Here is a 17,376-nt window from a genome sequence, read left to right as displayed (position 1 = left end):
CTTCTTCAAACTGCCTCACAGGCCATACAGAATTCTGATGACCCTTACCTTTCAAGGGTCACAGTTGTATGTATGTACTGTGACACAGTACTCTGTAGGGGGAGCGACTTCGGAGTGCTTTTGAGACTATCGTCTCAGAGCACGAGAAGACCTGCTCACTACCCAAATAAAACCCACTCTACATCTTCCTCTCTCAGCTCACCCTTTCTTATCCCTGTGGTTGGTGTCCCCCCTTTACCCTCCTTTCCCCTCCTCTCCTAATGTGTCGTGTGTAAAAAACCAAAAAAATACAAAATAACAAAAATCAAAAAAAAAATAAGGCAGTTTTCAGAGCCGCCTTTCACAGTTAAAAAATAGAAGTAACGATAAAGAATGCAGGGCCCTTTCTATTTCTTGAAAGGCCGCGGACAGTTCACGAAAATAAAAAAATTGGGGTGCTGCCCTATTGTAACCATTGCTTTTTTCTCTGGGAGGAAGTGGTGGCTCTGAAAAGAGCCTTTGGGAGATGTTTGTATGTCAAAAATTATAAATACTTAACACCTACTTCAAAATAGATGCTGCATTTCTAAAAAAGGTTGCAATGCATTTTGTACATTTCTCAGAAAAATCTGATTGCCAGCATAAGTAAGATGGACTCCATCTCTGCGAAAAATGTATGTACTACGAAACATAATATTTTCATTGTGAAAAGAGAACATGCCAAAATCTCTTAGGAAAGCACAAACAGCCTTATTGACATTATGCCTTGCTTTCTCCATTTGTGGACCACATGAGAAAGAACGAAGCCACATTTGTCTCTGCGCAATCCGTGAAAAAATTACTTTGGAGTTTGGAAACATATCCATGATCTTCTGAAGTCCTTCTTTCATTGCAAATTGCAAAGACATTCCAGACACATGTCCTAAACTGTTCCCTCCACAATGAATTACAATTATGTCTGGATGTTCCTCTATCTTCAAAGTTGCACAGAGAGGTAGCAAGTCCAGCCACTTCATTCCACGCACTCCATGCCAGTGCACTTCCACATGTGGGAATCCAAGATCTATAGATACTCCACAGCTTTCTGCATGCACCTTCAACCAATGTATCCACGAGTCTCCCAAAATCCACACAATCTGTTTTTTGAAACACTCAGCCATAGCTATCTGTTCTTCTCTCACCAAAAAGAATATCAGAGAAAACCTCTCCTAGCACAACACACTCACTAAACTTTACTGACCAATCCCTTGCTACATTCAATCTCATTTGCATGCCTCCCCACCCCAAATTCCCCGGATGTAATATGCAGTGTCCTGGAACTACCGCCATGTCCGCAAACGTATCGCACCATGGACAGCCCTTCTACCATTTCCACTTCACTCTCTGTGCCATTCCATCATTGGATGTAGCTAAGAAATAACATGACCATCCACCAATCAAATCCACGACCTCTACATGTAACTGCATCATCATAGATCAGCACTGCAAATGTACAGTGAATCTCTCGGACTACAAGTCTCATACCATTGGCAACCACGATCTACGAGAAATACTAGACAAATCTCCAAGATTTCTACTTGCAGCTTCGTCCATATCCATATGCATGAACACAAACTACAGGTATGCATATTTTCTATACAGTACATGAACACATTTTCTAACCGACATTTACCTTGTATAATCTCTAAAATGAATCTACAATCATTTTTTCATTATCCTAAAATGAACTGTGACTTACAAACCTTTATACCGTTTAATTTCTTCGTACACACACACACACGCAAATAATGTTAAACTAATCTTTTTCAAATAAAATATATAGACTACATATAATCAAACAAAATTAGATGCACACTCTATGATCAAATCTCAAAGAATAATATTTGTACAAACACATATTTGGTTTTACTTTTTTTAGTTTATATAATTACTTACATTTATATAGGACAAGCAGGCTATGACATTCCCTCACTATTACGTGGAAAAGCAGGCTATGACATGGACTCACTATTACGTGGAAAAGCTTAGTTGCAGGAATAGTGGTATACAGTGGTACATTATGAATTTAACAAGCCATAGTGAAGATATTTTCTCTCCTACAGTTAGTCATAAAATAGTTTTAATGGTTTTAAGGAAGGCGCTGAGCATTTCAATTTAAAAAATCTATGTCTAAATTAAAAAGAGTGCTATATACAAACCAAATTACTAATTTCTTTCTTTTACAATTGCAGTGAAGACCATTCTCCTGAAAAGAAGCAGCCGAATTGGAACTACAAAGAACAACTAAGAAGCAAACTGCTCATTTTAGAAAAAAAGTAGAATGTTACCATAATATTTGAATTATTACTCACACTGTAAGCTTAATTCATGCTATTTCTGTGCCTAAAAATAGAGATTCTGCACCATTCTGACCAAAAATCCCCCCCGTCTTAAACAGTGATTTACTGGCAGAATGGCCCACAAATTCCTATTTTTCAACACACAAATTACCCAACTCAGCCGCTAGAATTTAGATGTTGTAGAAAAAACAACTGTTTTAATTGTATAGCTTTAGATGTACTATTTATACTTTTCTACACCACTAGCTTACTTTTTTCTCTCATCTGAACCCCAGTTTAGTAACACATTAATTCAAGAATAGCCATCCCTACTAGTTGTACTTCCCAATGCACAATCACACACCATTACATACATCTTTATCACCTTACTCAAACACTCATGCACACACCACACATGCATTGCAGAACACCCCAACCCATACCTTCTGTATTTTTTTCAACAGACCCTAAAGAATGCCTACCAAAAAGCAACTCCGTAGAAAGGGACACAGAAGTAGAGCAATTGAAAAGAAAAGTCTCCAACATAAACATCCATCTATAGCAGAATTTGTAAAAAAAAAGTTGAAACACAACAGCTAATACAGTCATGTAGTGAAACAGAAGACGTTTCTAGTACAAAAACTTTCCCTCCTCTATCAAAAAGTAAAACAACCCAAAAAACAATTAACAGAAAATCAACTATCACTACAAATAAAACTTCTTCTATAAATCTTGATATAGTACAAAGTAAGCATACCAAGAAAAGTATTTTAGCCAAAATGTTCTGTCACAAAGTCCTTCAAAATCTTATGAAAACAGGAGAGAAACCAGGTTCAAGACACCAAACCTATCGTAGGAAAGTAATCTTAGAAGCGTTGATAGACAGTGCACTTCTTCTGAAAACCAAGTTATTTATTTTAGTGTTAAACAGAACGAAACCACTAACAAAACTAATAACTAAATTACAAAAAAGACTTCTCAATAAAGGAAATGTCAACAGAAATAACTTCTTAAATATCTGTGGAGGTGAATGGAGTCACACTACAACCACAGAACCATACTTTAATGATGAAGCCTACAAACAAAAGCAAACAAATACAATTGCCATACATAGCAGTGGTCGAGGTTATGAAAAAGTTAATAATACCATAATGGAACAAGAAGAACTCCTTACAAAAATATGCTCTGAAAACATAGATGTACCCCTCCATTCAACTGAATCAGAATATCTAGTGTACAAATGGCCATGCACGTCAATGTGTAACATTCCCAAAAAAATGTTCAAGTCTTTACGCAAATTCCTCAATCAATATGTGAAAAGCAAAGACAAAATCAAAATTAAACTACTGCAAAATATGGATGCTTGTCCAATACGCAAGTACACAGGACTACAAGGACATTCCTTGGCCTGCATTACAGGACCTACTTGCAAAACACCCTTCCATGATATCAAAAGTATATCAACACATCATGCAAGTATAAGAAATCTAGTTTATAAACTGTACTATGCTAAAAGTCCTGCTTTAGTACTAGCCAATTTAGATAACATTCTTCTACATGGTACAGCAAAAGACCTCCTAGAAGAAATCGACTATATCCAGACAAAATATTTTGGAAGTGAAACCCACTTACAAGATGAATTAGCTGTCAACCAACTTTGTAACAATTCTGCACATGGCAACCTTTCACTACAGACATACAAAAAAGAAATACTAAAATTTGAAAGTACTTCAGCTGAAGTACCAAACCACGTGTGTGTATGTTGCCGCAGAACTTTATATAAAAGTAGCAAAAAAACTGTAGACCTATCATACAAAATAGAAGACAATTAAGATTCTAAATGGTTTGAATTAGCTCTCTACCTTATAGCAGAAAACAAATACGAAATAACTGACCCCATAATACTTTGCACTTACTGCACTACAAAACTTGACAACAATCAAACTCCTTCACGTGCTATCACAAATAACTTGGAATTGTATCCACTATCAAAACCCCTTCAGCAACTTAATTTGTATGAGAGCATCATAATTCAAACAGTGCACCCATTTTAAGCAATAATACGCCTTCAACCAAAAACTGCAAAATTACCTCCCTCTGAATTAGTGAAAGGTATTTGTGGAAAAGTAGTGTATTTACCATTAGATCTAAAAGAAAATGTGCACACTCTCGGAGTGCAACGTCCAATGCAGCAATCTTTAATTATCTTGGTAAATGGAGTACCTACAAAAGACAAAACAATTTGGCAACAACTGGTAGATTTACATAAAGTTAGAGAAGCCCTACAATATCTTAAGGAGAACAATGAATATTACAAAGAAGTTAATATTGAAGAAAACTTGCAAGATACAAGTGAAATAATTGAACAGACACAGGAAGCTGGTCAATTTGAGCTCCTAGATCCTGCTACAATATCAAACACTTTAGACCATTATACATTTCATCCATTGCACTCTAATGACACCATAGAAGATGCACTGGAAACGTACCAAATGCGTCAAACAAAAGGATCACCAATCAGCATATGGGAAAAAAGTATAGAAGCACATGCTTTTCCTCTACTCTTTCCTACTGGCAAAGGGGAAGATACAATGATAGACCTATTCAAATATCAGCATCAGAATATCACTCATTACGAATGTATTCTGAAGATCCCAGGTTTTGACAAAATGTGGAATACATATTCCACCTACTCTTTGAAAGTGAACTAGCAACTTTATGTTACGGAGTTGCACACATATTAAAATCAGGATCACACTTTCAAAATATGACAGCTCCACGATTATTACAAAAAGTTCAACAAAAAGATGAGGTTTTACAAGCAAATCTTACAAATCTATTAGCAAATATGTGTGGTACTAAAGAGTACTGGTTTCAACGTGATGGAGATGTACGTTGTATGATCAGAAACCTTGGCCCACCCACTTGGTTTCTTACATTAAGTTGCGCAGAATATGCATGGGAAGATTTACATGCTTTCCTACGCATATCAAACGAAAACAAAACAAACATAGTTATACTAACACCTGGAGAACTTTGTTCACAGGATCCTGTTAATGTTTCACAATATTTTCACCATCGCTTCATTGCTATGCTACATTTTATTTGTAACAAAACTGTTCCTCCCCTTGGAGAAGTGTAACACTTCTTTTGGAGAAAAGAATACCAATCCAGAGGAGCACCACATATCCACATGCTTTTATGGATTAAAGATGCTCCTAAATTTGGACAAGACAGTGATGCCACTGTTTTACAGTTTATTGAAAAATATGTCACTTGTGAAATTCCATCAGAATCCACAAATAGTAATCTTCATGCAAAAATTTTACAATTCCAAAGACACAAATGTGGCAAATATTGTCATCGCAAATACAAAAACAAAGGGAAATACTACACCAAATGCCGATTTGGTTTCCCTAGACCAGTCACAAATACAGGTCAAGTGAACAACCTCATGTCTTCAGTTAGAAATTGTGTTAAAGGTAAGTCACCTAAAAATACATATTGCATAAAAAGAAAAGAAGAAGAAAAATATATCAATGATTACAATGCAATCATTGCCTACTTATGGAATGCAAACATAGACGTGCAGTACATTGCAAACAATTCTACTGCAGTTGCACTATATGTCACAGCATACTTAACCAAATCAGAAAAGACAGAGCTCCAAGACCTCTGGAATGACCTGTCATCAGATAAAACAGTGTCTCAGAAATTATACAGCTTGGGCATAAAAATGCTGTCCCATAGAGAATGTGGATCCTATGAAGCAGCTGATCGATTAACTGGTACTGCATTGTATGGTAAATCTGAAAATTTAGTATGGCTAAGTCTTGGTCCAGCTAAATCTAGAAAAAGAGTTCTAAAATCATACGAAGATATAGAAACAATAGCCAAACATGATCCCAACAGCCAAGACATTTTAAAAAACAATTTATTGGACACATACTACCCAAACAGGAGTACCACTTTGGAAACCATGAGTCTATACCGCACAGCCCAAAACTACACATACAAAAATAATATAAAACCTGATGAACAAAACCATAAATACAAAGTGACAAACTGTGAAGGCAGCTTAGTAAAACTCACCAAACCAAATTTAATTAATCATATCAAATTGTCATTAAAGACTCCTCAACATAAAGAAGTATATTACATGTCCCTGCTACACCATTCTTTAAACCATGGAGAAAAGAAGAAGAAATACTAGATAACTATGACTCATATGAAGACGCTTTCAAAGCAAATGAAAGCAGTATAACTGATGTAAACTTTGCACAGTACAAAACAATGTTGCACAATGAACAGCAACACGAAGAAGAACTCCAGGCCCAACTAGATAAGGACACTCCTGACAGTAGTCAACCATCTGTCACAGGAAGCCAATAACCACTGGGAGACCCACTACTAACAAATGAGGCAGAATTAGCTATGATAGAAGTACAAAACATCATGTGTCAGTCTGAAGATAAAGAAGACTTAACTACACTAGAATCAAAGCTAAACAATGAGCAACGTAGCATTTTTTAAGAAGTAACAAAGGAAATTGCACATGGTGTACAACATGAAAACAAAGAATGCACCTGTCAAAATTACAAACCTATACTATTGTATGTCAGTGGTGAAGCTGGTTCTGGCAAAACATTCCTAATCAAAATCATCAGTAAGTTCCTTCAACAATTCACAAACAACAAACTGTCAGCTATTGTCACTGCCCCGACAGGTTTAGCTGCCTACAACATAGGTGGTGTCACTTTACACCGATTACTACTCCTGCCAGTAGAACACCAAAACAAATTAGATTATTACAAACTTTCTGCAGAATCTGCAATGGAACGACGCAGAGTATTAAAACAAATGAAAATGCTACTAATAGATGAAGTGAGCATGGTGTCCAACCTAATGTTGGCTTTGATTCACCTCAGATTACAGGAAGTACTCAAAACAAACTATGAAGAGCTCTTTGCAGGAAAACACATTATTGTTTTGGGAGATCTTCTTCAATTGACACCTGTAAAAGGTGAGCCTATTTTTAAAACATTCGGACACAAACTCTGTCGTAAAACTGTTGGCAGCATTGGAAATGTCAACCTTTGGCAACATTTCCAATACAGAGAATTAACACAAAACATGCGCCAATCTGCAGATCTCACTTATGCCAACATCTTAAAAAGTATGAGTTGGTATACTTTCTAGAGAAGCAGAAGCAATATTGAAAACCCGGCACATTCATGCACTTTATGGTGATAATACATGTGCTACAGATGTTATGGAACAATTATCCCACAACAATGTCAATTGTATGGCCTTAATGCAAACTCTTGCAAGCTGTTTCAAATTCAATGAAATCATGTTAAGTAAAGAAATGCAACCAATAATGGAAATTAGCGCCACAGACAAACTAGATGTACATGGAATGACACTACCCATGTGTGACCAAGCCACAGCAAGACTAAACAGTTTAGAAAAATCAATCTCAAACACAGCAGGCTTGGAAAAGATATTAAAATTATCCTTAAACTGCAGAATAATGCTGAAACGTAACCTTGACGTAGACCAAGGACTAGTTAATGGAGCACTGGGTACAGTTGTTAGCTTTCAAACATACCCACGTGACAACAAAATTCAGTTTGTCAATATTCTCTTTGACAAACTTTCAGAAGTTAAAAGAATAGGACGCTCAACAGCTCGATTCCTTCTCTTCAAAGACATGTATGTACGCAGAGAACAATTTTCTCTAACTCTTGCATACGCAGTCACCATTCATAAATCACAAGGTCTTACCTTAGACAAAGCAATGACAAACACAGTCTTTAAAGAAGGCATGAGCTACGTAGCACTATCACGCTTACGTACACCTGACGATCTATTTCTAATCAGCTTTGATGCAAGTAAAATAAACGCTGATATTCCTTGCATTTTAGAATACAATAGACTTCATTCACTATACACCCCTTATCTAAAAACATATCCTGTTCCACAAAAAGGAAAATGTTTTAAAAGAAAACTAAATCAAACAGAAATGCAACAGGATGTCACTGCAAATCCTCCAAAAAGAGTAAAAGAAACTAAAACTTCATCAAGTACCACAATCAAAAAAGAATCAATTAGGGAAAGTAAACCAGGTACTTCTTCAAAGAAGGAAGACAAACTCCAAAAAAAGCAGTCAGATACAGAACTACATGGTCCATTTAAACTCTCAAATATAGTTGGTGTAAGTTGCTACGCAAATGTAGCAATGAATATTCTATTTCAATTACCACCAATTGTTGAGAACATTTACTTACAGAGTGCAGACCCATTGTGTTTGCAAATGTTAGTACTTCACAGAAATGCAGCAAACAATCCTGACAACACGTATAGTGTTTATGGAATAAGACAACAATTGGACTACTATGCTGGAATGGTGAAATTCACTATAAACTCACAGGAAGATTCACAAGAATTTCTAATGTACTTACTACAAGTACTGGAAAACAAAAACTTACCTATAAATGAAATCTTCCAGATTTCATACATGTGGAAACATACATGCACTCTCTGCAACAATGTGACACAAGAACAAATCCCCAATGAGCGCTTTGTGTATATATCAATACCTAATTGTGAATCTGTTCCATTTCAGCAACTTGTACAAAATGCAAACCATGGTAGATTATGTTCCACCTGCAATTCAGATAATCGCTCCACGTTAGTAATACAAACACATAGTAAATACGTAATACTAATGCTTCTACGTTACAATGCAGATGGTACCAAAAACAACTGCAAGCTGACTGTATTCACACATGGTCAAATATCACTTGGTAGGAAAACCTTCACAACAATAGGTATCATCTACCACGCAGGAGCCACAACCAACTCAGGACACTACACTGCATATATAAAAAAGAAATGTGGATTGTTTGAATGTAATGATAGACCATTACTCTAAAGCAGAGATTACCAGCAAATCTTACAAATGCTTATTTAATGTTCTTAAAACCAAAATTTGATAACTAAACTGTACTTAAACCTTAAGTACACTTGTAGTAAAAAAATATAAACTGTCATAATATTCCAAAAGCTATCTGAATGCCCAAAGATGCTACAACAACTAAACAGATAAATTAGGACTACTCAAATAAATTAAGAAATAGACAGTTAGAATACGCCAATTGGTATCTAACTGTCCCAAAATTTAGAAATAGTCAAACAGATAAATCAATACCACGAAATTATATAAAAAAATAAACAGTTAGAATACGCCTCCTGGTATCTAACTGCTCCAAAACTGTACAATATCCAAACAAATACCTAATATCTTACTGCTCCCAAAAACTGGAACAATCCAATGTATAAAGCATTAGCTAGAAACAACAAGTAACCACTGAAAACAAATAAACTGTAGCATAGCAGAAAAAGTTTTTTTTTAATCCAACATGGATTTTTTTCTCCCACAGACCCAATGATTTTAGCAACAAACACAGAAACTGAGCAAATTGCACAGTACTCTCGTTTGTCATCGACTAAATATGAGGGTAAAAAAAAGAAAAAATGTTGATTGTACAATGTAATAACTCTTTATAAAATACTAATACTAACATGCTATTTTCTTTTATCACAGAAATGAACAAGAAAAACATGGACTCCCGTTACTAAACCAAATAGTAAGTATAACATCATAAATGCAACCATCCCAGCATATCACACCCATACTGGCTTATAACATTGTTCCTTATAAATTTGTTTTTGACCCAAAGTTATAAGCCACTCTGAGTGTGATATGCTGCAGTGCTTCTGGCCAGGGCATACACTCTTGGGTACATGGCATATGACTATGATATGCTGCAGAGCTTCTGGCCAGGGCATAGACTCTTGGGTGCATGGCATATGACTATGTCACACCCATAGATTCAAGCATTGCAACCATTTTAATGTCCGCGGACACAAGGAAGGTCCTAGAACGCATTCAACTTACCAGAGGACAATACGGACCGCGTCCTCAGGACACCCACATTTTCTTTGTGTACGAACATTTCAGGACACCGCGACTGTTCTTAGAACAGTTTCAGCTTGCCAACGAACAATACAGACAACGTCTCCAGGACACCCCCTGCGAACATTCCAACACCCCACGAGTGTTCTTAGCCACTATGAGTGTGATATGCTGCTATACTTGTGGCCAGGGCATAGACTCTTGGGTGCATGACATATGACTGTGATATGCTACGATACTTCTAGCCAGGGCATAGACCCTTGGGTGCATGGCATATGACTGTGATATGCAGCGGTGGTTGTGGCCAGGCCATAGAGTGTTAGGTACATGGCCAAATGGCCATGCACCCAACATTGTATACCCTGGCCACAACCACTGCAGCATATCACACCCATAGATTGAAGCATTGCAACCATTTTAATGTCCTCGGACACAAGGAAGGTCCTAGAACACATTCAACTTGCCAGAAGACAATACCGACAGCGTCGTCAAGACACCCCCATTTTCTTTGTGTACGAACATTTCAGGACACCGCGAGTGTTCTTAGAACACTTTCAGATTGCCAACGAACAATACACACAACGTCTTCAGGACACCCCCTGCTAACATTCCAAGACCCCACAAGTGTTCTTAGAACACTTTCAACTTGACACCGGATCCATTCTGTTTATTTACGAGCATTCCAGAACAGCCGTGTTGTCCGCAGACAAATAGAACACAACAAAAGCGTCTAGCACATTAAAAAAAATACAATATTGAACCCCAAACTCCCCAAACACTCTTACACACCAACACACGCCACTAAATACAATTTTTAATTCAAGTTTCACTGCGCTGTCCGAGATTGGCGGCAAATGCAAGATGGCGGGCGCGACAGAAAATCTGACGCGCATCACTCACCACACCGCCCAATCAGTGAACACGTCGCATGTCCGTGGACATGACGCAAGCTCATGGGCCAATCGGGGTGTTGTCCGCGGAGCGAACAGGGAAGTCCGTCCGCGAAGCGAACACAGATATCACTAATTATTTTGGCTTACATTTTGGTAATTTTAAAAAGAACTACTGGACGGATTTACACCAAATTTGTAAAAGCACGCTTTCTGGACCAAGCCGCCGCTCCTGCCGCAAATTTTGTGTAAATCCGTCCAGTGGTTCGGGCTGTAGCCGTGCGCAAAGTTTTTTCCCATTTTGTCTATGGGAAAAAACAAAGGTTTTGGGACCCCCCCTATAACTTTGCCCCCCCTGGACCAAACCTCTCCAAACTTTGCAAAAAATTTCAGAGTGGGCCATATACTTTATTTGCAAAGTTTGGTGAGGATTCGTCCAGAGGGAGCGAAGTTATAAGCCACCGAAAAAGTGAGTCCTATGGAAACACCAACTTAACCATAACTAAATGGACGCTATCGCGTCCATGTAATATATTGGCGCTTGCCGCAATCTATTCACTACATAGCTAGCCTCAAGAATACTTTTTCTGCTTGCGTTTCTTTTGCATTTGCACACGTGTAAAATAGCTTGTTGTCTTCATCCGTTTCTGTGGCATAAAGCTTCTTCACCTTGATCCATAGATGTCACTTATCCTTGGTACTTTCTTGATGCCTTATAGAATATCTGCATTCTCTGGTCTCTGCATCTCTTTTATGTACGTCAGTACAGCTCTGTGTGACGTTACCATTTGTCTTATCCATTCATTTGCTCTGCTTCTTCTGGGATTTCATTCATGCGGCCATCATATTTTCTCGTATGCAGATGTGGTTTTCTTAATGGGAACCTTGCCTCCAGGATTTTCTTAGGTATCAGTATTTTCACTGGCACCACACATGTCTCACATCCTGGCTCCCAACACATAGGCAGTATGGGTGAGGTGGTTGAGGTGGGGGTACTTGGCTCCTCCTCTACACTTCCATGTCCTCCAGCCTCTGCAAGAGCATGATGCGCATTGGGCTGTGCTGTGGGGGTGAGGGGCTATGCACTTGCTCAGGGCTGAATGCAGGGGAGCCACATGATAGAGTGTCAACATCCAGCTCTGGTATCTGTGTGCGCTGGCAGCGTAAAGGGCTCTCTGGGGATTGAGGACCTTCGGCAGGTGGTGATACCAAGCTGCCATCCCCCCTGTGGCTCCTAAATCGCCATGCAAGCAGGTGTGGCCTCAGTGTGCATGTATCTGGCTATGGGTGTGGGTGCAGTGTGCCCAGCACTGCTCCTGATGGCCTGTGGCATGGGCATTGCCTTTGGTCCTGATCTGCTGTGGTGTTACACGCTGGGACATCCCCCTTGGTGTAGCCTTTGTCGGCCTTTGCAGGGCAGTTCGGGCAGTGGTGGCAGACCTTGTGGGCCTGGATGCGCCGCTCCCTGATGGGCCTGCATCATGCTCCTCCTCCTCTGAAAATAACAAGGGGGGTCCTGGCAGACTCTCTGTCAGACATTAGTCCTGGTTACAAGAGCCTTACCCAGAGTCTTGGTGGACAGGACAAAGACTGATATGTTTGGGATATTTCTCCTCTGAGAAAGATAGTGAGCTAAAGACTCTGGGTAAGGCTCTTGTAACCAGGACTCATGTCTCGCAGAGAGTCTCCCAGCACCCCCTTCTTATTTGCATATTTCAAGTAACTTTGGGTCTCACCCTAAGTTACTAAGGGAATCCAGACGTGGACCCCTTGCTCACTATTCCTAGAGAGGCACAGCTACACCCTACTGATGAGGTTCAACCAGACCGAAACATGTGTCTGGGGTTGCTGTTGGTACTCTTGTTCAGAGGAAAATTGTCTAGCATTTCCGTGCTGGTCTGCCCCAGGACAAGACAAAAACTGATATGTTTGGGATATTTCTCCTCTGTGAAAGATAGTGAGCTAATGAGTCTGGGTAAGGCTCTTGTAACCAGAAGCCATTTCTGTCTCAGAGTCTCCCAGGACCCCCCTTGTTATTTGCATATTTCAAGTAACTTTTGGTCTCACCCTAAATTACTAGGGGAATCCAGATGTGGACCCCTTGCTCACTATTCTTAGAGAGGCACAGCTACACCTTACTGATGAGGTTCAACCAGACCGAAACACGTGCCTGGGGTTGCTGTTGGTACTCTTGTTCAGAGGAGAATTGCCTAGCATTTCGGTGGTAGACTGCCCCAGGGCAGGACAAAGACTGATATGTTTGGGATATTTCTCCTCTGTGAAAGATGGTGAGCTAAAGACTCTGGGTATGGCTCTTGTAACCAGGACTCATGTCTGGCAGAGAGTCTCCCAGGCCCCCCCCTTGTTATTTTCATGTTTCAAGGAAATTTGGGTCTCACCCTAAATTACTAGGGGAATCCAGACGTGGACCCGTTGCTCACTATTCTTAGGGAGACACAGCTACACCTTACTGATGAGGTTCAACCAGACCGAAACACAGTCTGGGTTTGCTGTTGGTACTCTTGTTCAGAGGAGAATTGCCTAGCATTTCAGCACTGGACTGCCCCAGGGCAGGACAAAGACTGATATGTTTGGGATATTTCTCCTCTGTGAAAGATAGTGAGCTAAAGACTCTGGGTAAGGTTCTTGTAACCAGGACTCATGTCTGGCAGAGAGTCTACCAGGACCCCCCTTATTATTTACCTCCTCCTCTGATGCCTTTGGCGATGCGTGAGTGGCTGTACGGGACATAGTAAATGTCATCAGGTATGGTTCCCCCACGTGTGTTGGCATGCAATACACAATTGCTATGGTACAGCGTGTGACCCCACACATATGGCACATGGGCATGGTTGGTCATGGGAGGATGCATGTGGGCCCAGCGTCATTGGGTTGTTTGTAGCGATGGGTGTGTGACCCATGGCCTCTTGGTCATTGGCTTGTGTTTGGGTAGGGCAGGGTGTCCATGCTGGGGCAGCCTATGTCTGACACGCATGCTTGTGGTCCTTCATGGCCCCACATCCCCTCCCTGGGTGCCACTCACATGGTGGACGGGTGAGTTGGCTTGTTCCATGGCACTGCCATGGCTCTATGGAGCACTGCTGTGCAGCCAGCAGGGCTGTACTGTGGTGCACGGTAATTGGCAGGCTGGGCACATGCCGATGTGTGGGATGTGTACTTCCCTGTGGCTTGTCTGCCATGCTGTTATGGGGCAGGCCTACTGGGCCCGCAACATGCTGGTGTGACGGCTGCATGGTGTTGTGGTGACTCACGCACCTCAGTCCTGCTGGCATAGGGTGCGACAGTAGAGGTGTGGTGCACATGGCATTTGTTTGGTTCACTTGACTGCCTCTGCTGCTGCTGTGATGCTCCGGGGTGCCCTTGGTGCCCTGCCCCATGGCTGTTGTAGAGGGTGGCTGATGTGCCACCCTGTCACTCTGCCCTGTTTGCAGGCCCAGCTTCTGGGTCTGCTGACTTGTGTGCTCGTCCACTGGAGCATCTTATGCTGGGCTATCATTTGTGCATGCATTTGTTGGTGGGGGTTCACTCACCTCCTGCCTCCTGGCTGCTGGCACCCACCTCTGCACTGCTGACTCCCCCTATTCCCTCAAGGTCCAGCACTGTGCTATATTTCTTCTTCCAGGCGGTGAGGACCAGTGGCTCAACAGTGCCTGCTCCTGTCGCCAGGGACTCCCGGCGGTGTTGGGACAGCTGTCCCCGCACCCTGACCCTCAGGTTGTTCCACCACTTGTGGCAGTCCTCTCCATCATGGGGTATACTTGAGGCTGCTGTCACCATCTGGGAGATCGAGTGCCAGATAGCAGTTTGGCACTGCCCACTGGTCTTCCGTTGCAGGCTTCCATAGAGTTCCTCAAAGTGAGCAATAACTTAATCTGTGAGGACCACCAGCTCCCCTCGCTAAATTTTGGTTTTCTCAGGTGATGCTTGGCCCCCTTGTTCTTTCCTGGGACATATTTTCTGCTTTCCAGGACCGGATGGCAGCAGGAAGTAGAAATACTTAATGGATTGTGTTTTTAAAAACGCCTGCCACGATGCTTACCGTTCCGGCAGTGACACAGTTTCCACCGGCGCTAATATCGCCGGGTACGCTGGAGGTAGCACTGTTAGCGCTGCTTTCTCAACGGTAGCCCTTATTCTGGCGGTAACAGTTACCACCGGGCACCAATGGCGTTTCTGGCCGAGTCTGGGGCGTGTTCACGCCAGGTTGTGATACAGCGCTAATTCCGCTGCATGACCCGGCAGTACCGCTATTAGCGCTAGTTTACCACCAGACTTGTGATGAGGCATGACTGCGGTGACCCAGCATCTCTGAGAGTTTTTATTTCAAATTATTCTTAACATAATGTCGGCTTACCAGTAAAGGTAGGCTGCCTAAGACATTACATGCCTCGGATCCAAAAGCCTCAAAAGATGGTTGAAAGACAGAGACCTGTCACTCAAGAATTCTTTCTTGGAATATGCATGGATTTAAGCACTATTTTGAAAACAAAATGAAGTGTTTCATTTAAAGGATTTTGATATTTAAATTCTTCCAGAAGTGTGGCTTCAGGAGAAACCCATCCTGGGTGGATATTAAATAGTTTTGAAGGCTGCCCAAAGAGGTGAAATAGGTCATCCTTACAGGGATCTAATCATTGCAATGAAAAGTAATCCAGCTATCTCCTCTCAGATCTGGGATAATGATTCCTCTAACTTTCTACCCATATGGGTGTCTTGGAATCTTGATAATGATTAAAATTACCGGGACCCCCTGTTGATTAACACATATTGAGATACCTTGGAAATTTAACAAACTGTCTATGTAGACATTGTTTCTATAACTCTCAGTAGCTGGCATGAGGCTGCAAACTCTGATAACATCTTGACCGGGGGCAGGAGGGCTTAAATTGCATCTATAGAGATGTTTGCCAAGTAATAGACAGAGCTCCATCACATGAGGCTATGAAAGCCCTATCTCGAGATTTGTCCTGGTCGAATATCATGAGTTCTTGGGGTCTGATGATATTAAATGGAAACACTGTAGATGATATACCTGTGGGCCTGATTTGGAAATGAGGACGTCCACCTCTAATCGGGACTATATCATTACATCAAAATGAATGTTCGATAGATGTAAATCCCTTAAGGGGGTGTACATGTCTTTTAGTGACCACTTGGCACTGCATCTAACCCTAAAACAAAATTAGCATGTCAGTTCCGAGGGGATGTTCAAACACTATAAAGATTAATAAAGTTATAAACAGAATATAGTTGTGGCCTCATAGCGTATCTACCTTTAATCTGAGATTGGCTAAATGGAAACATTCATTAACTTCTAGTTCTCCTTTCGACCCCTGTTTTCTCAGACTTCCTTTCAAATGTTATAGTTTGAACCAGAAACTTGTACCCTTTAAAACTGAAAATCCCTGTCATTGACAACAGACCTACAACAAATTGGTTCATAATAAAAATACTAGATGTGAGGCGGCATTCTCAAAAATTACATCAATCTAACAGTCCTGAGTGTCTGAGCGTGCAAAAAAAAGGAAATTAAATACGCTTTCATAAATTGCTTAAAATCTCATTAATATCTCATGAATCAAAGAACTCAGAGCTCCTGCTCCAAACACTAATGTGGAATATAACTCAAAACCTCTGTGATATAATAAACAACAAAGACAGTATCATGCATTAGCCCAGGCAAACCTAATTCCTCAAGACAAATCGCAAGACTATTACAGGAATTGGTATGAAACAACAGATGTTACCTCGAAGTCCTACTCACTCACAACTGAACATTTTGATTGCTTGATAATATCTGTGAAATAAAAAGCTGATCTTAGCAAGAAAGCAAAGTCTTCCAGAGCTTCTGGTCTAGATGGTCTATCCAACCGGACCTTAAAGGGGACCTGAACACATGGAGTTATATACTAAAAACTCTATTTCCATTATATTTAACTACCAGTTCTTTCTTCCTTTATGGAAGATATCTCATATAATTCAGATACAGAACAAGGGGGGGGGCGGGCTTAGTCCATCTAATTATCAGCCTACATCCCTTCTGAAACCTTAATAAAGGTAATATCATAACAGTATGCACTTTTTAACTGAATGTGAAAGTTTTTGAACAAACCAAACACATAATAAAAAATTAAAGGGGCTATGCCTACCTAAGTGAGGGTCTGAGGAAGCAAGGCACCCTCACCAC

This window comes from Ambystoma mexicanum, chromosome 5q (genome assembly GCF_040938575.1).
Source record: "Ambystoma mexicanum isolate Mex_15411 chromosome 5q, UKY_AmexF1_1, whole genome shotgun sequence".
Classification (NCBI taxonomy): Eukaryota; Metazoa; Chordata; class Amphibia; order Caudata; family Ambystomatidae; genus Ambystoma; species Ambystoma mexicanum.
This window is presented reverse-complemented; position numbering follows the sequence as displayed.